Here is a 25,301-nt window from a genome sequence, read left to right as displayed (position 1 = left end):
GGAGTACAAGGATGAGTAGTGGCTGAACCACCTACTTTGTCCTCACACTACTACAAAACAAGAGTGATCCCAATCCTAAAGGTGAAATGAGCACAGTTAAGAGATATACCTCCTTCCCCTTTTGTGGTAACGTGGACCGAGGGCAGGCTTTACTTTCAAGAGTGGGGAGGTGAATGTGAAACAGCAAAGTACAACAGTCTAAAATAAAGGAATGTCCAAAGTTCCCTAAAAAATATTTACTTTCATTAAAAACACCTTATGCAAAAATAACTAAATGGAACAACACTGCACAAAACCCCCTGCTGTGGAAGGAACAGAGAATATGCAAGAGATAGAAAGTTGCACTTTGGGTAATAAAACTGGTGAAAGCCAATCCATATTTGTCAATAGATACCTTGTGTGCGATAAAGGGTTCAAAGGTGACCTAACTAGTCTCTAGGGCCCAAAGTTGGCCGAGGGGAAGGGGGGCAGTTAAGAGTCAATAATACTTACCTTCTTGCTGTTCAGTGTTAAACAAGGCTTCTTGGCACTGTGCGAGTGGTTCCAAGATCAAGAGTGTGTCCAAGGCAGCACCGGAGGCTTCTGGGGGTTTGACTGTGTCAAACCTGAAACGTGATACAAAGCAGTATGATGGCTAAAAACAGGGATCGTGCCTGATCTTGCTCTCTGTATACTGTATCCCTATTCAGGGTCTCAGGAACAGGATATCCCCTTGTTGTTCTCCCAAGCATAAGGGAGGCTGGCAAATACCTGCAGGGATCCTTCACCTCCAGGGAGGTCCTGGGTACCGGTGTAGCTGGAAGAGAGGCATGTCTTGCTCCAGCAGCGGGTCACCCGCCAATGTGCCTTGTGAATAGTTAACGAGCAGAGCGTGTCCCTGCCTTGGATAACCTGCCGTCACCTCACAAATGGAGGACTCTGGAAAGGACTGCTCTCCCTGCAGGGTCCAAATGAATTCTTTGTGATGTCCAAAGATGAATCAGAGGAGGAGTGGGAGACTCTGTCTTTGAAAGGCAAAAGTCTACAGACGATTGAACAAAAGCATGGCACTTTAAGGTGTCCAATCTCTGTCCTTGTGACAAGTGGTCTTTGCCTTCTAACTCAAAGCACTTTGAAGTGAAGGGGGCAGGAAATAAGGAGAGGTACAGAAAGAAACATGATGGTGGAATCTTTACCCAGCTGTTCGGAGCTCTCTGACTACACCAACTCCGCCCCCTTCTCAGACCCAAAGCATCAAAGGCCCTTTGTTATGCAACACCCTGGAGTGAGGCTTTTGGAGGAGTAGAAGGAGAGGCAGCCCACATGGCTATAGTCTTGCTGGATGCAGCAGAGACAGCCAGTCTGGGGGAGAATACACAGTCTGTCCACAGCTGGCCTGCGCTCGGTGTTGACATTGAATGATAACAATCAGATGTGGCTTTAATAATTATGAGCAATATTAGTCACCATACCCCACATTTGGGTATGGCTTACATTTAAGGTTCACAGCTACCACCAGGATAGTACCTCATGAGAGAAGCTGTGTTTTTTGGGACAGGGGTGCAGATTTAAATGCAGCCTCTGCAAAGTTTGACTTGGCTGTCGCAGCAGCTGTCAAACTGGTCACTTGTGACCTCTGAACCTTCTCTATGTCACTGGAGAGCAGAAGCTGCAGATGAGAAGACTGCAGCAGGGCACAAGTGTGTGTTCTGCTTTTGGCATGTGTGAGAAACCAAAGGGTGTCTCACTTGCTAGTACCCAGGGGAGCTCTCTCTCAGGTATGCAGGGTACGGCCATTGCCTTTGGATCCAGACCCTGGGGGTGGACCAGTGCGGATGAATCACCTGGGTGAGTGATCTTCGGGGATTGGGGGAGTGACAGCCAATGGTGAGATGCAGCATCCTGCCCATGCCCATATCCCATCCTATTTTATAGGATTCTCCAACGTCCCAACCCACTCCCCCCTTCCCTTTCTACACAAACACTGGGCCGAGGAAGAAGGCGACTGAGAATAAAGGGGCTAACACTTCATTGGACCTGTCCCGTTAATCAGGTCAGGCAAAGTCAGGAACTTGACCTTAATCACATACATCTGATACCGATTAGCTCTCCCCACATGGATAAAAAGCGGAAGATAGAGACACACTCTGAGCAAGGTGAGACACGAGAAGGAGCAGATCTTCAGGAGCAAAGGCGAACCCACTGGAGCATGACGATCGATCGAGGGACTAGAGCGAGTGATGGTGAAACCCTGAAGGTCCCTGCAGGAGGTCATTGCCTCCGGGAAGCCGTGAAGGAAACGCAGAGAAAGCCAAATTCCAACCAGGAAGAAGCCTGCATTGTGTGTCAAGGATGCCAGTGACCCTCCCGGGTGTACGATTGAGTTGGAGAGGCGAGGCCAAGCCTGTGGTATCAACCTTCACTCGTGAATCAAAGCCGCAGAGACAAGATAGGAATGGACACATCCGGTGAGTTAGCCAAAGACATGAAAGTCCGGTTTGTGTCGAGGAAAGATTGAAGCCGCAACAGTCTACCTCACAATTGAAGGTTGCGCGCATGCTGATGAGACGCAAAAGAAACTCTAAAGTTACTGATAACTGTGAAGTAGTGATACAGAGTAGTGGAGTGCTGCAGCAAAAGGAGTGGCCCACTCAAAGGTCTCTGCGAAAAGTTTGATGTCTTGTTATAAAGCGATATCTCAACATTGGGTCAATTCCCTCTTTTTTGTTTTTGTTTTTGAGGGACCGGTTTCCAACGGGAATTCAAAATTTCACGTACACCAAGAAAAACCAGTTACCCCTCTCTATGTCCATGCACTGTTACTTAATAGACTCCAAAACAATATGCTGCCTTACCACGTCATGATAGTGTAAGCAAGACGCATTTGAAAAATGTTGTCAAAGGTTTCAATATTATTTCAAACGCATATATTTTCTGGAGGTGTTTAGGAGCTCGCAATACGCGATGGACGGAGTGGGACTTTATGAAGAGTAATTACGGATACTAATTAAGCAGCTATGAATAGCCACAATGAATGAGCTGTTGTAGAAGTAATAACCGCATGAAGTGAACGGCGTGTCTAGTTCACGGCATCTAACAGATATCAGAGGGACATTTGTTCATATTACCGAAGATGAGCTTTACAGGCATTTGCGCCTGCTGCCAGTCGGGTTCCTCTGAAGACCCGCAAGTCAGTTCTGCAATATAGCAAAGGAAGCGATTGAAGACTTGTTTCCATGTGCAACTTCCCCTGAATATAAGATATCGCGATTAGCCTGCTACAGATCTCCAAGTGAGCTTTAGTAATACGCTCCGCGAGTGACCTTTGGCTGCACCTTGAGGGTACAGAAGATATGTGCAATACAACACATAACAGTGCTTAGGCGTCATGATGAAGGCCTATATAACAACTGTAAAGGACATCAGGGATGGTGTCTAATTTGAAAATCAAGGCCGAAACATGTTGATAATCCCAGAAGACTGTGAAGCAAATGTGTCTTCGCTGTTGTTTGTTATAGTACTGTTAAAGTGCTAGCTTCTTTGTGTGAAAATGAGGTTTTCTCTGAGAGAGTTATGTCTATCCGCCCAAATAATGTGTTGAAAAAATTGATTTGAGAAGTTTTGTGACAGTTACCGTGCTTCAACAGCTTTTCATAAAGACGGATAAGAACTCTGCTCATACTTCCTCACATTTTTTTATATGGTTTTATATATATTTATTTTAATATTTTTGTATCTATATTAGAAGTGAAATTGTGCACCATCACTTTGATGGTTTTTTAGACAAAAAATGTGTTTGAAATAAAATGTAAACCTTTGACACCATTTTTCAAATGTGTCTTGCTTACACGCTCATGACGTCGTAAGGCAGCCTATTGTTTTGGAGTCTATTAAGTAACAGTGCCTGGACATAGAGAGGGGTAATTGGTTGTTATAAAGCGGCAAGTGAAGAAACTCTGAAATATGCAATAGTCGAGATTAATCATGTCAAAGGGCCAATTAGCTCGGATTTCCGCAGAGGGTACAGCCGTGTCTGGTTGCATTTTGAAAGCAACCTTCGACGCCGCGGACAACGCATGCAGATTGATAGCAGAAGGTACTGTTATCAAGAGACATGCGTGGTTACGGCAGTCTGATTTTAAGGCAGAAACACAGGCATCATTGTTAGACAAACCGGTGGAAGCCGATCTGTTGTTTGGTAAGGCGGTCGAAGACGCACTGAAGAATGCCAAGGACGAATACGAGACACTCAAATCCCTTGGTCAGTTAACCAATAAACCCCCTAACCAGAGAGGGAATAGTAATTTTCGTCGCCCACGCGGCCAAAATTCCCAGAGAGGATCTAACTATTCCCAGGGGCAGGGTACACAGTGGAACAATAACCAACAGTCTACCCAGGGTTACGGCAGAGGTAATAGGAGAGGTCGTGGTAGAGGCAGAGGCAGCCCCAGCAAGGGAGGCGGCAAACCTCCACCAAAGCAGTGACGCTCAGTTCAGGGTCCCTTCTCACGCAACCCCAGTAGGGGGACGCATTTCAAACTTCACCCAGGCTTGGGAAGGGATCACATCAGACAGATGGGTGCTGTCAACAGTACCCACGGGATATTGTATAGAGCTACTGCAGCGACCCCGGAACCATCCTCCATGACAAAGAGTACACTCCTTAGAACATCAGAAGATTCTCCTCGAGGAGATCGCCATTCTTCTACAAAAGGACGCGATAGAACTCGTCCCGGGACACCAGGTAAACAAGGGTATTTATTCAACTTACTTCCTTGTGCCAAAGAAAGACTTGACAATGCGCCCAGTATTGGACTTACGGCCTGCCAACAAGTATGTCAAGCCCCAAAAATTTCGTATGACCATGCTACAAGAGGTAATCCCCCTCCTAAAAAAGGGGGATTACATGGCAACCTTGGATATGAAAGATGCTTATTTTCATATTTCCATGTTCCCAGCGCACAGAAAGTACTTGCACTTCAAGGTGGACAGTCGGCACTACCAATTCAAGGTACTGCCCTTCGGGATAGCTTCGGCACCAAGGGTATTCACCAAAGTACTGGCGGTGGCAGCTGCACACCTACGCAGGGAGGCAATCCCAGTGTACCCTTATCTGGACGACTGGCTCATAACGGGGGAAACCCAAGGAATTTGCAGGACAAACATTCAAAGGACTATCGACCTCCTCCACGAGTTAGGCTTCTCAATCAACGAGAAGAAGTCAAGCCTGGTGCCAAGCACCTCAAAACAATTCCTAGGAGCTATCCTAGATACCCTGGAGGGGTTGACCTTTCCTTCAGAAGAAAGAATTCGGAATATACTACTGCAAATTCCGCATTATCAGTCCGGTCAACAAATAACGGTACGCAAAGCAATGCGTTTACTGGGCATGATGGCGTCATGCATTTACCTGGTCCCCCACGCGCGCCTGCGCATGCGTCCCATGCAAGAATGGTTGGCGAAACAGTGGTCTCAGGCAAGTGGTCAGTGGGACGATCTAGTGGTCGTTTCGCCAACACTGGTACAAAGCCTTCACTGGTGGACAAGAGAGAATCTCGCACAGGGGAAACCCTTTTACGATCCCGAAGTACAGGCAGTAGTCAGTACCGATGCATGTCTGACGGGGTGGGGAGCTCACCATCTCCACCACACAGCTCAGGGTCTCTGGTCTCTCTCAGTGGCCAACAACCACATCAACCTGCTAGAGCTTCTGGCAGTATTCAGAGCGCTTCAGGCGTTCGAGCCCCACCTACTAAACCTGTCCGTGCAAATACGGACGGACAGCACTACAGCCATGTTCTACCTGAACAAGCAAGGAGGGACTCGATCGCCAAATCTGTCCAAGCTTGCCCAGAAAATCTGGATATGGGCACTCAGACGGAACATCTTCCTGTCATCACAACATGTTCCCGGGGAGCTCAATTCCCTAGCGGATGCTCTGAGCACAGACTCCCTCCCAGAGGAACACGAATGGGTTCTTCACAGAGAGGTCGTAGAAGATCTCTTCTCTCAGTGGGGTTTCCCCACTATAGACTTATTCGCCACAAGCGAAAACAGACAATGCCCAGGATTTGCATCCAGGTTCCCCCAACCAGACTCCCAGGGGAACGCCCTGTGGATGAACTGGTCAGGGATGTTTGCGTACGCTTTTCCATCAACTCCTCTCATCAGGAAAGTGGTGAACAAGATGAACAGGGAATCGATGACGCTCGTCCTAGTTGCTCCCATGTGGGCAAGACAACCGTGGGTCCCACACCTACGCAGGATGGCGGTGTGCGAGCCCATCAAACTTCCAGCCTGGTACAACCTACTGTCCCAGCACCAAGGTCAAACAGTGCACCAGCAACCCAACTCAATGAACCTGGCAGCATGGCTCCTGAGGTCATACAGTTTGGACATCTCAATTTGCCTCAAAGGTGTATGGACATCCTAAAAGAATCTAGGAAACCAAACACAAGGCACTGTTACTTTGACAAGTGGAAGAGGTTCGTTATCTGGTGCCAGAGTAGACAAATCAACCCGGTTGATTGCACTCCTTCCACTATTGTTACATACATGCTCCACCTGCTAGATGCAGGATTGGTTTTTAACTCACTGAAAGTACACCTGGCAGCCCTGTCGGCTTACACCACTTCCCATAGCAAGGTTACGTGGTGGAAAGTACCAGTAGTTAAAGCCTTCATGGAAGGAGTAAAGAGACTTCACCCTCCTATTTCAAACCCACCACCAGGGTGGGACCTTAATGTGGTGCTAGCCAAGCTCATGGGTCCCCCTTTCGACCCATGCATAAAAGCAGTCTCAAACACCTGACTTATAAAACGGCCTTCTTAGTAGCTATTACTTCTATAAGAAGGGTCAGTGAAATTCAGGCTCTGTCAGTGCAGGATCCCTTCTTTACTGTCCATAAAGACAAACTGGTTTTACGCACACACCCTAGGTTCTCACCTAAATTTATATCTAAATTCCATGTAAACCAGTCCATCGAGCTTCCGGCTTTCTTCCAGGACCCGCAAAGCTCGGCTTAGGTGAAACTACACACCCTAGATGTGCGCAGGGCGGTCCTCTACTATGTAAATAAGACCAGACCGCTAAGGAAAACAGATCAACTTTTTGTCTCCGTAGCTACAGGCAGAGAGGGGGATAGCGCCTCTAAGGGTGCCATCTCGAAGTGGATTATTAACTGTATCCAGCTGTGTTACTCACTTTCTGAAAGAACTCTGCCTTTCACGCCAAGAGCCCACTTTACTAGAGGCATTGGGGCCACTCTGGCTTTCATTGCAAATGTACCCCTTGACACCATTTGCAAAGCAGCTACTTGGAGCTCTATTCACACTTTTACTCAGCATTACTGCATTGACACCCATTCCAAGGCAGATACACAAGTGGGACAAGCGGTTCTAAGACACTTATTTGCTCATGACCCTTCTCACATCCCACCTCCTTCTTCAGGTACTGCTCGCTAATCTATGCACAGCATGTAATCTAAGCAGATTCCACAAACCTCAGAAGGGATACATTACTCACCGTAATCGTATTTCTGATGCTTGTATCTGCTTAGATTCACATGCGACCCACCCTTCCTCCCCTCTGAGAGAAGGCGCATGATTGCTTGCAGTCTTACCTTTCTGTCTATCTGCTTGGATTATCTGTACTCGCGCTACTCCTCATGCTACCTCATGTCAGAAAAAATAGAATCTGAGGATCCTAGACGCGTGAGGGATCTTGGGTACAGTGGACGTCACACTAGGGATAGTATTACTGGCACGCCCTGTGTCGACGCTCATTTTCGAGTTTCGAAAAACAAACTGTAATACTCCGCAGCTTCCACTAGATGTCGGCCTATGCACAGCATGTGAATCTAAGCAGATACAAGCATCAGAAATACGATTACGGTGAGTAATTTATCCCATATAATACAAATACATTTATTTCAAGGCCTTTGAGTTTCAACACACAAATCAAATCACAGTAATACTTTTAAGCCAACACAATCGTATCTAAATACATATATACAAGACCAATGGGGTCTAAAGGGTTATTGCACGAAATGGGTCCACAACCTAAAAAGGGAAGGAAACCCGCAGTGCAAACAGTCTTTAGTCCCTTCTGCATCCAACACACTCCTAACAAAGAGGCAGTCCAATCCCTAAGAAGAGTGCAGCCTGTTGCTCAAATGTACTTGCAATGCTGGCGCACACGGTAATGCAGATGAGCAAAACAGGGTCTCTTCAAGGGTCTGTAGCAGCTCAGGAAGGTGAGTGAGGTGAGGAAGAATAGGTTCCCACTATTCGAGGAGGGTCTCCAGTTGAGAGCAGAGTTGATTCCAAGAGTTGGGAATAGTTTGCTAGTTCGTACTAGCAGTGGAAAGGAGAGGGGCCCTCAGGGGCCACTTGTGCATAAAAATGGATGGAGGTGCTAGGGGCCACCGGTTAGGGTTGCGATTACTCACCGACCCCCGGCGCACTCCGGACCAAACTTCAGCAGTCGAGTCCACTTCGGTTGCAGGTTCAAGTGCCGCAATTTGGCGGCTCTGCGGCTTCCAGCGACAAAGATACAGCATTGATTTCCAGACGGGACAGTGGCGATTCCTCCGCTCCTGATGGATGGATCAGGCCAGTTGCACTGCAGCAGGCTTCAGGGGCAAGAGGCGCACCTGCAAAGTTCGTCACCACGGCTGGGCGACACAGTAACCTTGTATACTCCGGTTCGGGCACACTCACTTTACTCCAGACCTGGGTACGCCAAGTGTACGAAATTCGGTGTGAGAGTGCCGTGAACACAGAGCTAGCGATTTTAAAAGTTTTGAGGGTCTCCTCCAAATGGCAGCGTTATCAGGGCAAACAGTCTGCGTAAGCGGGTCAGCCCACTGGTTGGCCCAGGCACACTTCTGAGGCTTACTTGCAGGGTTTGATGAAGGTGCCGAGAATAGTTGGTCCTACTATTCCAATGGGTTGAAGCATCTTCGCAGACCTTCTAGGACGACCAGATCCAGAGGGGTCCCACGGGACAACAGCGGGCTCAGGGTGCCAAACCTTCCGGCGGGCCAACAGCGGTTCCTCGACTCGGCTTCTTAGTTTCAGGATACTTGGATCCTATCCTTTTGTTCAGTGAGAACTCCAGAGATCGACATGGTATGGCTTTGTGTGCCCTTCTCTTATCTAGAATCTCCTTCCCGCCAAAACGTAGAGGACCTAATGGGAGATCTGCTCACATTCAGGCACACCATATGTGGACCAATCACGGACCACGGTGGTCCCAGGCATTCACAGCATTCCAGACTCGCTGGCACCCAGGATGTGTATTGCAACCAGACGTTCCAGTCCACATCCTGGAGGCACACACACAAGGCATGCAGAAGCCTGCAAAAGCTTGGTGTTTTGCGGCAGAATGCATGCCCAAATAAGGACTGACCCGGGTCGGCTCGACCTGGGGAAGGTGAAGGGGCAAGATGGCCAAAGGACAGGACAAAGAACCTCTTGGCATGGTCATTTTGGAGCCAGGCCACCTGTTCGTGCCAAACACAGTAATCGCGGTTTACCTGGCAGGAAAGGGTTAAAAATATACGAAAAATCTAAAAAAATCCTTCGAGTATGTAGGGCCTTTGGAAATGACTATTAGACCTACGTGTACTGTAAGGTATATTGTACAGTTATTACATGTTGCAGAAAAGTTGCAACATTGGAAAGGACGAAGGGAAGCAAAGTCTCCCAGTACTGACTGTCTTTAAGGGCATGTCACTTTCCCCATAACAAAGGAGTGCAGTTGAAGATGGGCTCCTCTGGTAAAGTCAGACTATGGTGTTTAAACAAAGCAAAAAGTTGGGGAGTTCACAACTGGAGGGAAAATTGCACATAAAATGGAAATCTTTCTTAACGGGCTGCTAGCTACAGGCACAGGACTGTTAAGAGCTCCAATAGAAAGACCCCAGCGATGCAGGACTCATGGAAGCACTCTTCTGGTGATAGAAGAGCAGAGCTTTGCCTTGTGATAGATTGCTTGTGCAATGGTGCTCCCACCAGAAGTCTTCCTGCATGTCCCTGTGGCATCTCCTCATGCTTTGACTAAAAAATGGATCCAAATACCTGAAATCCTTGGCCAGGGACACCCAATTCACTTATCAGACCTGCAACATTCATACTCTGGGCAGCTGTCCAATCCATTCATGGTAATGTGTATTGGGGCTATCTGTAGCCCCTTACCCAGCCTACAACTGTTTCATGAACAGGAAGGCTACTTCCCAGGCTGTGGCCAGAGCCTGCAAAGAGAATGCCCATGTGTAGCCACATCCTACTCCTGCCAAGCACAAAAACGGGGCTTAAACACATGGCCACCCATTTTGAGCACTGCGGTTTACAAAAGGCTACCATGAGGGAGGTAAAAACTTAAAGGTGATTCAAAAGAGGTTGCCCTATCCTCGTTTCCTGGTACACTATTCAATTAAACTGATCCTATAGTCAGTCTTTGTAAGAGTTTTTTAAATTAGCTGCAATTAGTATTGGTGATTGTAATCAACATTCCTTAAGTAAACTGTATTGTTGACGCTATATCCATGCGTTTTACCAAAAAGGCTTTTTCTCCTTGGAAACGCTGATCTTAAATGATAATCATGTAGTACTAAAATAGCATGGCCCTGAACATGGTCATATTGCGACCGTGTATGTAGTTTGGTATAACATAAATATATTTTCAAAATCATAAAACAAGTGGAAAAAACATATCCGTCCAGTGTAACAGATAACGAAGTAGGTCGGTCAAGTTAACAAAAAAAGATTTAGCTTTTAATTTACTTTTACTTTTTAATACTTTTATTCGGCTCGAAGCCATGCAAAGTATACGTTTCATCACAAACAAATGATCAGAATCATCAATCCAAAACTTTAAAACTGTAGCATTGAAGATAAATATACAAGATACAAAATCCTGTTTAAAAAACATCAAGTAGAAAACCTAGAAGTCAGACCACAATAAATGACAGCTTAAAAACATCAGATGCAAACATAAAACCATGAAAACTGTATGTTCAAAAGGTAGAGTAATCTCGCAACCGTTATCAAATAAGTCATTATTTTACATTTAATGGAGAGCTCCAGAGTTGAAGACTTGCACAATGTAGCCTCACTAGTCTATTAGAATTTAAAAAACAGTACTCGATAACTCTAGACGGTATACAATTTTTCTGGTAGTCTGCAGCGCATCAGTGCCTCTGAGGTAGTGCAAATGCCTGCAGATATATTAACAGTGACTTTAAATAAAGTGCACGCAATGCCCTAAAGTTGGGGGGTAAATGGGGAAATGCACAACTGGTTCTTCATCCATGTTACAAAGAGGACAAATGCCAGAGCCATCAGTCTCCCAGGACTTAGTAAAAGAAGCCAACATAAGGGTCCCCATCCTAAAGTTCATATAAAGGGCACAGGCAAACAGGGTTGGGGGGAGGGAGTGACAGTCAAAATATTCCTCGTAACCAAAATCTTGTTTAACCATAAGATAGACTGGGCCTAGTTGTAAACCGTGACAGGCTTTCTCCATTTTCGATCGAGTGAGTGCTACAAACAGCTCTTTCACCTGGGTATACATAGCTTTAGTGATTCTTTCGGGGTGCTGCCATAATTCATGCTCATCCATAACACACAAAGACTTTTTGACAAACGAAACCCATGCCCCCTTCATAGTTAATCAAGTGGATAATTTGTCACATAATTTAATTGGATCAGGGGAATGCCATAGCTGTAGCCAGTACATAACTGGCTTCATAGATACTATGTTCCCTACACGACACAAATCGGTTTCCTTATGAATTAAAGCAGTAGGTGCACCTCTAATGGAGCATAACTAACTTCTTTAAAAGAAAAAGGTTTTCTACAACAGCCAGACCTGAGTTGTAGTGTATCCCCATAATTCTGCCCCATAAAGTAATGGCTTATTTTCTATACAGTTTAATTGCTGGGCTGACTGTCCCCCTCCTGTGAGGATCATGAAAGTGAATGCCCAAATAATCCTAAAACGTGACCTGCTCAATCTAAGGCTCTCTACCCTGATATCAATATTTTGATGCTTTGCAAACTACAGTTTAAAAACCATGGTCATAGTTTTGCCAACATAAAAATGTAAATCATCACATTTCTTTTGAAATGATGCCTGGGTAACTGAGCCCCTGAGCGCAGGATAAATCGTAACCCATTTTTGGAGGATCCCGACCTTCCAAAGTGAGTGTAGAAATAACTTTGTTAATAAATATACAAAATTAGAGGGCCAAGAACGCAACCCTGTCTTACACCTTTTATCACATCAAATTTGGAAGTAATCTCTCCTACCAGCCCAAATCGCACAGCTGCCTTGTTAAAACTATAGAGCGAATGAATAGCCCGAATTAGGTTATGAGGCATATTCTTACTGTTCAGAACCCTCGAGTATATCTCAGAGGCCGGGGACACAGTCGAAGGCCGTCTTTAGGTCTACAAAGATGGCATGAAGTTTAATTCTCTTTAAGACTGTGCACTTCTGTACGAGCATGAACAAACAAAAACCTTTGGTCGATTGTTCCCTTTCCCTTTTGGAAACCTGCCTGGAAGGTGCTAATAATCCTTTGCTCATCAACCCATGACTGGACCCTGCTAAGGATCACCTTGGCAAAAATCTTCCCTGTGCTGTCTAAGAGGGAAATTGGCATGTAATTGGCTGGTTGTCTCTGCCCCCTTTCTTATAAATTGGCATCATTTCTGCATGGTGCCATGACTCTGGGACAATATTCCAACTAGCGCATGCTATAAAAAGCTTCCAAGTTACAGGCGCCCAGATTAAAGGCTTGTCTTTGAAAATGTCAACTAAGATCTTATCGGGTCCTGTAGCTTTTCCCCACTTCTGTTAATTAATAGCAGTAACTATTTCCTCTGGTCCAAATGTCAAGCCACTGCCCTCCAGCCTAGGACATTTGCAATGATCAAAAGTTAAACATTGCCTATACCTCCTCCCTATAGGCCAGCAAAGTGATTACACCATGCATCTAGAGAAATACTACACTGGATGTTTACATCCCCATTCATCTCTGCCCCCGAAATTAGTTTCCAAAAAGCAACCTCTCCATGATCATAGGCAGTCACTAAGCGCTCCCACTCGAACTTCAGAAGCGTTTCTTTCTTCCTTTTTAATTATACTTTTATAATTCTCTCTACTGGCACACAGGAGTGGCTTATCCACATGGGATCCCAGTTTAAGACTAGTTAAACTATCGACTTAGATTGGGTGGCAATGGGGAAAATCGTGTTGGTAATCTTAACAGCCCTACGCGCGCAGCCTGTAATATCTAGCACCTGATTGAGGTGTAAACTCATCATGAGTTTGTGAACTAGTTGATGGGCCAAATGAGGCTCAAAGCATAATTGCCTGTAGTTGCTATCTTGATTATTTAAGACTACAAATTGAACTATCCTGTCCCAATCTGTTGCAAAAATCAAAATGTAATCAATGAGCGATAAACCATTTGGCCCAAAGTATGTGTTACTGGACGGCTGGTCATTATTAAAAAAAACGACCATTACAAGCTCTTAATTCTAATGCAAACATGGTTCTGCTGTATCAACATCCAGGCCGTGAGTCTTCCTGGGTCGGGCAGCAATAACGGTCGGGTATATCCCAGGCCTCATCCTGGTCATCCCAAATGTTTAAGATCAATTAAGGGCTCAATTTGCAGGCTGAAATCCCCAGCAACTATTGCATAGATATTAAAGTCTGACTCCTCCCAGGCTTCAGTCAATTCATGGAGCTGTTTTGTAATAGATGTTGTAGTAGGCCTATTATAAGCATTAAATAGCAACACATGGCAACCAGCTGGGTGGGAGATGACCAAATACTGGAGAACTCTTTAATCTGTTGCCCGAGACGCAACATGCCAATTCAAGGTGGGGCCAATCCAAATAAGACCACCACCACTTGGCCGTCCCCTTTTGTGCTGGAATATGACTCGAAACCATGTATCTCCACCTGCTCCACTGCCCATGTTTCCTAAATGAGAACAACCGTACCTGATACCGAACAACCTGGTATCTCTTAATGAGGGCTATACCAGCTCCAGCTTTAAGGTTCCAGGAGCTAAGATTACATGATGAGGCCAGTACATCCCACTTGCCGCCCTGCCTATGTCACTCTACTCCCTCAAGACCCTCTTCTGATCTAACTGATTGACCACTTGGCCGGTGGACAAATTTACTGCAGGTTTCCAAACTTGTAGAGGTACCTTGTTGGGGCCTTGGTTAAGTCCGAAAATCAATAGCCAGGAGTCCATCCACCAGCTGCCTATCTACAAGGAAGACTTGGATACAATCTTTCTTTTTCCAGCATTGGATCTTTTATAGTGTCACATGCTATGAATATTCTCAGGGATTAGGCTGGGAATCCTCGGTTACCTTTTAATTTGCCTTTCTAAAAGCAAGAAAAAGCTTTAATTTGTAGCCTAGCACCCGTATTGTGGTACCTCGACTAGCTAGAGACTAGTCCCTCCTCCTCCTATTCCCATCAGATTCTAACTGCTTGTTGAAGCTGGGGGCGGCCTCTGGTTTTTCTCCACATATAATCTAGGTGATATATCTAACAAAATAGCATTTTCTTCTCCTTCTCCTAAAGAATTGGATCAGTAGGTCCCCAAGGATCAAAGGTCTACAAGCAACAACGTGTGGCAGATAAATGCGGATGGAGGGCAAAAGGAGACCCCTTTTTAAGGCCTGTGCCACTTGTGGCCTAAAGAATGTATATGAAGGAGATCATCTTTAGAGGCCTTGGCGCCAAGACACTCTGATAGAAATCGGAGGCTGGTCTGCTGGCTGATCGAGGGGAACTAACCCAGGACCCCACCAACGTTGACTCGACCAGGAGAATGGCCACGCCACAAATAAACGACTGCGGTCGAGGGAAAGGGCCAGGTCGGAAGAACAGCCACCGAAAAAAGACCAAGCACTGGGTCACCCACGGCTACGAGATGTCGGTTGGGTGAAAAGACCTTCCAAGGGGCCATCAACACCCAGGGAGGGACGGTCGTCACCAGGGCGGAAGTAGACAACAGAGAAACAGAAGACCAAGCATAGAGCCAGGTCAGTGAAGGAGCCTTTGTGAAGACATCGTCCACCTCGCTGGGGGGACTTGTGGGAGCCCCCAAAATCCCTGGGACAAGCGAAAGCGAGCCACAAGGCCCCGTCGACATCACCGTTGACAGTACAGTGCGGGCCCCTCATCGATGGCACCTGTGGCTACACCAAAAGGGCATAACCACTCATCAGCAACACCTTTAAGATGCACCAAAAGGGTATAAGCACGCTTCGACCTCGTCAATGGTACCAAAGGTATTTATTTAATTTTTTGCATTTTTAATGTGCTCACACAGCCCGGGGGCATCGAGGCGCTTTTACAGGAATGTCTTAGTTGCGTATTTATAACACGCTTATTACCTGAAGGTTTCGAAGCGCGGACCCGGGGATCGAACCTGTGTTGCTTCGTGGCATCTTGTTTCCAAGGCGAGCACGTTTGCCGCTGAGCTATCGTCCCGGGACATGGTAGGCCTGTGACGGTGACGAAACACAAACACAAGCCGAGCTCTCCTACGAGTCACCATACGGCTAGCCTGTCAACAAGGCACCATAAGACCTTCTCGTCGACGGAGAGGTCCACAGAGGGAGACCACACATTAACGGACACTTCATCACTACCTAAGGCGACCGCAGCGGGGAAAGGAAAATTCCCTGGATACAAGAAACAGACGAGCGGCTCGTCGTCGACAACCTTGTCGACGAGGAAATGCAAAATTCCACAGGAGCAGTTGGTACAGCCTCCTGAACCAAAGACGACAACACCTCCTGCTGCAGACCGCTGGCTGGGAGAGCCCATACATCACATCTCCCCAATGCAATATTCTGAGGTGATCCCTGAAGAGATATTGTAATACACGATCAACACAGACTTTGAGGCCCAACATCAACAGCTCCAAGCGTCTGACTCAGAGGAGTCGGTCATAATGCAGGAGGCGGGCCCAAGTAGGCTACAAACACCAGGGAGACATACCCCAGAAGAAGGCTAATCAGGTGGCGGCCCACAAGATCCACAGGGAGAGGCAGGCCGGCTCCGGTCCCAGGACCCACCTACCTAGAGGTGGAGCAGCAGGAGCTACGGGCACTACTACCAAACCTGCAAGTCTTGCTGTCCATGAAAATGCTCTTTGATGCAGAGGGTAATCACCCAACTTAGTGCAGTACTAATGAGGCCAGTAATACCAGCATTACAACATCCTCAACAGCAACCTCTGACTCAGCCGGCTGTACCTCGTCCTTCACGGTCCAGGTCGGGCACACTGTCTGCAAAGTCCTCCAGGGGACGTTCACGATCCAGGTCGGGCTCTCGATCTCCCCCAGCATCCTCGGGGGTGGGAGGGGCCTGGCCAGGCCACATGGGCAGAAGTACATTGCTGGCGCTCACCACGCCCTCATGTAAAAGGAGCCGCACTATCTCACCTCTTGTGCAACCTGTGCCGGAGGAGGGACAGCTGACTGGCACAGATGCTGATGAGCCCCAGTACACCATGTCTACATCGTCCTATTCCCCACATAGGGATGATGATCGGGTCACAGATTTCCCCACAGGAATGCCCCCCGGATGAGGAAACCGCGAAACAGTCTTCCCCCGGACAACATCACAGGGTTTCAATCGACCATCATGGGGGCCTGTAAGGAATTTAGCCTCTTAAGACGAGAAGGAGTGTTCCCACATGGAGGGAAAAATGGGGAAAGGCGGTGTTAGGCAGAAACCTGTGCAGTTCCCTTGGTGACCACCTCAAAAGATTTAGGACTACAGGTGTTGGCAGTAAACCCACTTGGTGGCACTCTGTACCACCAGATTTACCTGGTAGCTGTGGCTGAGCAGTCAGACTTCCCTCAAGAAGAGTTAGGCAGTATGTAAAGTATACACAATAGACACTCAGACACAATAGCACAAGCAAACACTGACCAGACCTTTGGTATCAAGGTATATAATTATTTATTTAAAAACACACTTATTGAAACACTCCAGCACTATTATTTTAAATCACTCTAAACACAGTTACTATTATTATATATACATCCCTTATTCCTTATCAGCCAAGTCTTAGTTAACACCACTTATTTCCAGACAGAGGGGAGCGCTTAACTATAGATGGCACTCCAATAAGTTACCAAAAAAGGGAGGGAAAAAGGCAGAATGTAGGAAAATACACCCCACTAATACTTAGGAACTCTTAAGCAAGGCAGGAAAGTCAAATGTTACTTGTGAGCCAAAGTCCATAGGCCGGGCCCACTCTTGGAGAGAGCAGGGCACAAATGCACGCAAGATCACACAATGACAACAGGCTTAAAAAGTCTTGCAAGGAGTTCAGAAAGGTTTTAGTTAGGCTCAGAAAAGTTTAGCCAGGGTGTCCCAGGCTAACCCAGGGTCGAAAGCCGGGGGCTAAATCTACCCCGTTCAGTCGGTTGCAAGGGAAGCCAGGCGGAACACGGTACCTTATGTGGAAAGGATCCTCCAGTGGGGGCAGTTGTTCCTGGCAGCGGGTGCAAGTCGTGGCATCGTCCAGAGGAAGAGAAGATCTCGACGTGGAGGAAAGATGAAGGTCGTTGCACTGCCAGGGAAGAAACCAGCCGCAGAGTTTTCCGGTTAAAGGTACTACCCTTTGATTCGCGGTAGTGGTAAAACGTGGTATCCCGGTTGCCAGGGTGCTTGGCACAGGCAAGGCGGCCACGAGATGCTCCAGGAAGCGAAAAAGGAAGCTGACTGGTTATCCCCACCAGTCGAAGGAAGAAGACTCTCCGGGCTGGAGATCTCCTCTGTCGTTGGGAAAAGTGGTAAGACGGTTCAGCAGGGCTCCACCGGTGGTGTCGTCGTAGCAGGTCGGCTCAGCTTCTCCTTCGTCGGATTCTTAGGTCCTGTGGCGACTTCTAAAGTTCCAGTCCCCAAAGCCCTGCTTTTATGCTGAAAACCCCCATTCACTCAGCCTAGCTGTCACTCAAACATGCTGGCCGGCTCACCACTTGAGCCAATCAGGATGGAGAGCGACTTGAGTTGCCTAGGCAACTCAGTCCAGGGTGCCTAAATCCCCCTCCACCCCTCCTAAGTACCCCAGACAGAGTGGCAATACTTGGGAGGGCTTCTGTGGAGAAGCCCGCCAAAAAGTGGAACAAAGGGCTCAACTTGGGTTGGAGTCACATAAGCGAACACAAACGCCATTTTAGAACAGAGTTCTGGCAAAAAATACCAACCGGAGAATTAATATTAAATAAACCGGCAGTATGTTCGAGGCTATAGGAATTAAATAATTAAAGTTGGTAGCCTCGAACAATGGGAAATCCCATAGAGATATATCCCCGGTCGAATATAAAAAGTAGTATCCACTGCCACCAGCCAAAACTCGATCAGGGGGGACGGAGACGTGCCCCCTCGACTAACAGACCCCGGGGCAATCGAATTGCCCCGGCCAGTACGTCCTCAATATGATGGTTTGTACTGGTTCTGTTCAGAATTTGAGACTAGTAAAGTCAATGGTGACTTTACATGCCCTGGGAGACAGCAGCCAGTCCCAGGGTATGGAGTCTATGTTGGGGGTCACTATGACACCCCTGTGTTACTGCACTGAGGGTGCTGTGTAACACACATCACAAAAACACATGAAGCCCTATGGAGTAAAAGACCCCATAGCCCATTAAACACATCTAGAGTCAAAGAAACACACTCAAATCATGCCCAAGAGTGAGGGTAAAAGTGTTACTCTTGGCAGGAGAAAAAAATAAACCCCAAAAATCCAGCAAAGCTGCTGGGGGACTCACTAGGTTAGGAAATCAGCCTAAACAGAGAATTCTCCCTAACAGGCAGTCCTATCAATACTTATCCTTGACCATGCCTGGCAGGAATGTGTAAAAACAATGAAGCGCCCATTCACGACTCCAGCAGTAAAAGGTGCGGCTCAACAAGAAATGCAACCCACTGGAAAGTGCACCCAAGTGTCTTCTCAGCCGTCACCCGAGTCGGTGGTCTCAAGAGTGGAGAGCCACAAGGCCGAATCCGACCAGCAGAAATGTGCACTCCCTCTGGACAACGAGGCATGCAAACAAGACGCGTTTGGGGGGAAAAAAAGGTCCTGGCGATAGGGGCCTCAACAGTAAAGGCAGCCACCTCCCTGGCTATTATCGGCAGGTATGATAGAGAGATGTGGCACAAATTAGTTCCGATCCTTGAACTCCTTCCAGAGTAAAAATGGAAGGAAGCAAAGGCAATCCTCAAAGAGGGGGAGGAGGCCTCCAGCTTGAGTATCAACATGGCACTGGATCTTGTGGAAACTTGCTTCAAACAGGTGGCGAACTGAACCGTCCCAGGGAGGTAAGAATGGCTCAAATGCACAGACTTACGTGCCGAAGTCCACCATAAAGTGGTGGGCATGCCAATCGAGGGAGATGAGCTTTTTGGCCCGCAAATCGATGAATCTCTCAAAGCAATCAACACGTACACTGTCAGATCATTGATATCCCTGCAGAACCACTGGCCTTTTTGTTCATCAGGGGAGCCGCTGGCAGAACGTCCACCTAGTCTTCGAATAGAGGAAGGCAATGCTCTATAGGGTCTTTATATTATTCCCAGGGGTACAAGAGGTTGTACCAAGGATGGCAGACGTCCAAGGACTAAAGACAGCGCTAGCGCCGTAAGCAGCCCTCCGGATCCCAAAGAGGACGCCAGGGCAAAGCCCAACAGCGACTACGCACCCTGCAGCACCATAGGGGACAAGATCTCCAGGTTTGGCCGAAACTGGAGACAAATAAAAATGGACAAATGGGTGCTAGACGCTGTGTCGTATGGGCATCTATTAGAAGTCGCATTAATGCCTCCTCCCATGTATTACAAACTGGTAGAGTAGTAGGCATTGGTCTGTCCTCAGCCGCCTCAATTAACTCGCTACCCTCAGTCACACAATTAGAGGCAGAAGTTAGTGCCAGATCAAAGTCTCCAGTCTGTATATAAGTGTCCCCCTTTCCCTGATGCCCCTCCCCTTCCTCTTACATCTGTTGGTCTCCAGACAGTAAATATCCTGCATTAAATCCTTGATTTCCGATAACAAATCATTAACTTCTTTGATAGGCTCAAACATCTTGTAGAGCTTTTTCTTTTGCTGGTCCTTTGGTGAAATTATTGACGGCCTTCCCTTTAGACATGGTGCAAATATAAAAAACGTTGGCGAAGATTCTTGACATTAACCTTCCACCAATCCTCTAAACACTAGCATACACTAGTACTGGACATACTAGGGCCACGTTAAGTCAATATCTCCTAAATAATAGCACCTAGCTTGAGGGGCTGCCAGTCAGTCTCTCCTCCCCCCACTCACCAAACACTATATCACACCACCACCAAACCCACCAAGCCAAAGTTACTTAGAAGGAGGCAGGCAAAATTGTAATTCAGGCTGCAAGCAAGCCAAAGCCAAAGGCAGAAAGTCTTACTTTTTAAATGGCAAGAAGGTGTGCAGTTAGCTACAAGGTCCCCAAAATTACAGAACAAGAGCAGGCACCCCACTGCAGTCTTGTGGATTTACAAGAGTCTGCCACAGTAATCAACAGCACATCCAGAGAAATCCAAACCCGGTAGCACAGATAGTGACCCCCTTTGAGTGAAACACTCCACTCAGAGGGAAAGGGGCAGAACTGCAGGAAACCCATGCACAGAAGTCCAATCACAAATGTGGGCACAAGACAGCCACAACATATGTTGCTACCCCCTTACACTATGCTCACCTGCTCCAGCCGACCACAGACAGCCAAGAGACAGCAGTGACCTTTCCCACAGTGGGCTTTGCCACAGGGGTCAGTGGTTGTAGATTAAATACCACCCCTTCCTCTCACTCAATGATCCGGGGGGTGGGGCCACGCACCATCAGACCAGCTCTGTTTCCAGCTTGAGGGGCTAGGGGGTGAGACAGCCAAGAGACAGCAGCACCCTTTCCAACAGCGTAGTTATTGGTTGAAACTAGTGTTGAGTCACTGTGGGTCATAGTGCAAAGCTAGTAATATCGCCTATGATAAGATCATGCTTTGTTGCAGCCAGTCTAGGCCATAGTCTGTGCGACAAAACTTATGTTGAAAGAATTAATTTGATTCATTAAGAATGGTGCAAACCCTTTGCCTTCTCCGGTGTTTCACTGCGTCTGCAGAATCGGGTGTAGTATGGGAGGGACAAGCGTTGTCAAATACATAACTGATAATGGAGAATAGCATATCTCCAGCCAAGAAATATAAAGAGAATGAAAGAGTTGCATGTGGGCACCTTTTAAAATGTCATGTTTCGGGATAGAAAAGAATCCATTCATGTGCAAGGAAAGAAAGAGACGCACACAATCAAATTGTAGGAGTCCCAAAGGCCCAGGCACACTTTAAACACTCCCCCATAATGCTCTTGGTATGGTTGGGGACCTATGAAGTCTAAGATGTGTAACTGTATTCTCACCCCCCCATATTCACCCAATGGTCCAGAAGTGGCTGTAGCTTTTCCACTATCTTGTCAAAAACAGTGATGTTCATATATTATGTATATCAGAGTTTACCAACACCACCTGATTGCCCACAGTTTTACCAGAAACCAACAAATATCTTCCTTCTGGTTTGTGTGGTATAGTAGTAAAACTACCTATTTATATCCCATTGCCTTCCAAATGGTCCAGGTAAAGATGAGTTTTTTTCCAGCATGGTCAAACTGATGGGATCCCATCTGAGATATGCAAGGCATAACCAAGCTTTTATTGCATTCAATTCAGTCCTCTCACATTTGACTCCATTGCTTTTAGCCGAGCACTATTTAATTTCTCAATCTTAGGCAGATTCACCTCTTATTCCAAATCTGCATTTATAAGATTTATTGGATTTTTAAACCTCTGGGAGTTCAAAATGGTTACCATTGTGCTACTGCTCAATAGGCCAAAATACATGCGATTATGTAACATATAAGAATTCCCAGCGAAGTGGCAAACTCCCTCGCCGGAAACAATCCAACTTCCAGTGGAGTCCCTGCCAAAAACAGCTTCATAAGACAAAGAAAGGAAAACAAGTGTAAATGAACAGGATAGCCATCACCTGGTTGTGAGATCACTATTAATGGTTCTAGGCTAAGATTAACTCTTAACAATTTATATGCCATTTCTACTCTTCAATAGCTAATCAAATTCACAATGTAGGCATGATCTTCCTTGGGGTACGTACAGTCTATCTCCAAAGCTAGCGGCAAGGACGAGCATGGCATGCAAGGAGGCTCACGCATAGCAAAAATGATGCTCTTTATCGTGATGCATAGTTTCCAGTCTAGATGGAAACAGCATTTGGTACTTAATTCCATGTGAGTGAATGCTGCATTTAAATCCTGAAAGTATTTCCTAGCAGCTTTCACATTTGGGCTGAAATCTGGAAAGCAAGGTAGTTGGGTGATATCATGAAGTCTATAAAGATGTGGCAATCGCAGGTCTAGGGAGCATACCTGGTGCTGTGTGGGGGCTCTGTGCAAGGTGAGATCTCATTTGTTCTCCTCCATATACCTACACATGCGAACAGAAATTTAAATACAATTTGATTCTTCTCTGTTTTATTTCTGCACTTATAAATGCAGGCCTGTCCTTGCAATGTACATTACACAGCAAAAACAAAATGAATGGCATATTTTTCCCTATCCTCGTTTGTCAAACCGTATAGTTTCAATGAATTACTAACATGGCAGCATAAAGGAACACATAATATATTCTGACATTGACAGGCAAATACCTTTTGCTGTAATGACATCTGTACATATGCTACTCACATTGGAAAGACAATTGAAAACATCAAAGTATCATTTTAAAGTAAATGGCTTGCTGTATTCCATGCAAAATAACATCTTTAATTCTGGGCCTGCCTATCACATGTTGCATGGATCATTCTTGGACACTGTAACCCTTAATTGTCTCTGCTGAAAGCTGCATCCCAAATGCACACATCCTGCGCTTAATGTTTTGGGCTCAGGATTTCACATGCAACATGGATATGCTTTGCCAAGAAGGCCCTTTTTTAATTTTAGGCCCTTTTTTATGAAAGGCCCATTACTTGGGATATGGATCTTGCATGTAGCATGAGTCCTATATGATAGTAAATATGACTGATCCGATTGTACTAAAATCTAAACTACAACAATTGATCAAATACCTGATATTGATGGTGGCTACAATTTCCCTTTTTAGGATGGTGGTATTCCCAAAAATGCTTTAGGTATACTTTAGTTTGCTATAATAGATCCCAATTCAAAATTTACTGTTCTACTAACTGCGCTGTAGAGGCTTGTTTTGGCCTGGAGGAACCATATGGTGACTTGGGATACTTTGACATTACAATTTAAGAGGGGGGGGTGGGAGTGTTCAAGACTTAGCTATATTGCTCAAAACGGCCATAGTATTCTGGGATACAGTTATCACGCTCTACACCACAGACGGGGCGAGAGCCTAGATTTATTCTTTCCTTTACCCTATGGCAGGTAAATGTTTAAAATTAAATGCAGGGGACACAGCATCACATGAGTGCAAATGTTGGTGGCCCCCTGCATGCAAACCGCATTTCATATAAAATGACCACCTGAAAGTTTATTTTGACAGGGTATTGAGCTGCTCTTTTGATGGTAAAGTGTGCAAAGAACTTGCTAAATTAGGTCTCAGTGAAACCTCAGTTAAAACTCAAGGATTTGTTTCAGGGCAGGGAATTTCACAAAATACAGTTTTAAGGGGCTGGACGGGACTTCCCTAAATAATATTGCTGAATTGTAGACCATAGAATTGGAGTGAACTAGCAAATGTATTGCCAACCTTCCCAGTGGCTCCAACAGAGCACCCTCTGCTCACCTTTTGAATGTCCGCTGGATCAATTAAGCATGCAATATCACCCATGTACAAAATAGTAGTAGTATGAAAAAAGCCCTGCCCCGAGAGATATGGAACTCATTTAGGAAATGGACTTGGGCATTGGAATTGACACCACATGGACCAAGTGAGATCTATGAACTACAAACATTGACTTGTTAATTTAAACTATTGGCACTACACCTACATAACTCCTGTCAAAATTCAAAAAATAGGATCCCTTGGTGTTAAGCATGCCCCTGATGAAGCTGAGACGACACAGATTTTGTTCATTTATTGTTGAGACTGATATTACAAAGAATCCAGTGTTATGCTTACTGGGAAATTAGGTAAATCTCCCCAAGAAACTGCATACATTTTTGGGAATTTCATTGTTGCTGGCTAAGTGCTGCATAGCACTGCACTGGACGATTCTCTCCTTTCCAATTGTAAGTCCCAAAATACATACTATGGAAACAAAATGAGATCACAACAGGCACGGAGACAGATATTAAACAGAAAAACTGTTTATTATGCATGGCAGGGGAAGTCAACTGCTCACTAACAAGCCAAGGCCCCAGCACTGAGCTGTCACACTAGCACTAGCACTAGCATTAACACAGCACTCAGCACTAGCAATGAGAGAGCCCTATTAAATGAGCAATCCGCCCATTCTAGCAATGAGAGCTCCCGTACCGAAAATAAATCCACTGTTAATACATAGTGGCATTGACGTACATTACATGCGTAGAAACATTCCATGGAAAACAGCATGCTTCTACCTACGTGCATACATTTCAACATAGCCATGTACTGTACTGGATATATTCTAAGAAAGCAAGGCATATTGTGAGCATTCCTTCTCTTGTACAAGGCATCCTAACTCTGCAGAAATGTGTCTTCCTTCTGCAGTCAAGGCTGTATTATCTGTGCTGAATGACAGTGTGCTAACAGACATGCTGTTATAATAACATCTATTCACTGTTCAGCTGGGTTCAGCATTTTCGCATTGGCACACAAACCTATAAAGTGCTTCGAAACTAGAATGTGTGCTATATATAATAACTATCATTACATTATATCTTTCTGCATGGCTCTCAGCAAATGTTGATCCATGATGGCTCAGAACAAACCATATTGCTAAACAGATTTTACATGAAGGAATGAATGGATTAGCTCATGCTAACCATAAGTAAATGCAGATTGACACAATGACAGAACTTTGGTACAAATATCCGATCTATGCAATGCACAAGAAGACCCCTACAGAGTGAGGATTACCTATGGTACCAAACCTAAAGATTATTTGTCTGTATTTACCACCTACTTTAGCAAAGAAAAGCATTCCGAAACATAAACCTATGGTCACTGTGAAGGAGTACTGAGCAGGAAAATATGTAAGAATTGGAGCGAACACTGCTGA

The 25,301-nt window shown here is 46.0% G+C and overlaps 1 protein-coding gene across 2 annotated transcripts in view; it reads left to right on the top strand.

Annotated features, from left to right (window-relative positions):
- Nucleotides 1-25,301, top strand: part of ENTPD7 (ectonucleoside triphosphate diphosphohydrolase 7) — a 482,207-nt gene that overhangs the window by 444,383 nt on the left and 12,523 nt on the right. The gene's annotated exons all lie outside the window — the stretch shown is intronic.

The sequence above is a fragment of the Ambystoma mexicanum genome, chromosome 8 (genome assembly GCF_040938575.1).
Source record: "Ambystoma mexicanum isolate Mex_15411 chromosome 8, UKY_AmexF1_1, whole genome shotgun sequence".
NCBI lineage: Eukaryota > Metazoa > Chordata > Amphibia > Caudata > Ambystomatidae > Ambystoma > Ambystoma mexicanum.
This window is presented reverse-complemented; position numbering and strand designations above follow the sequence as displayed.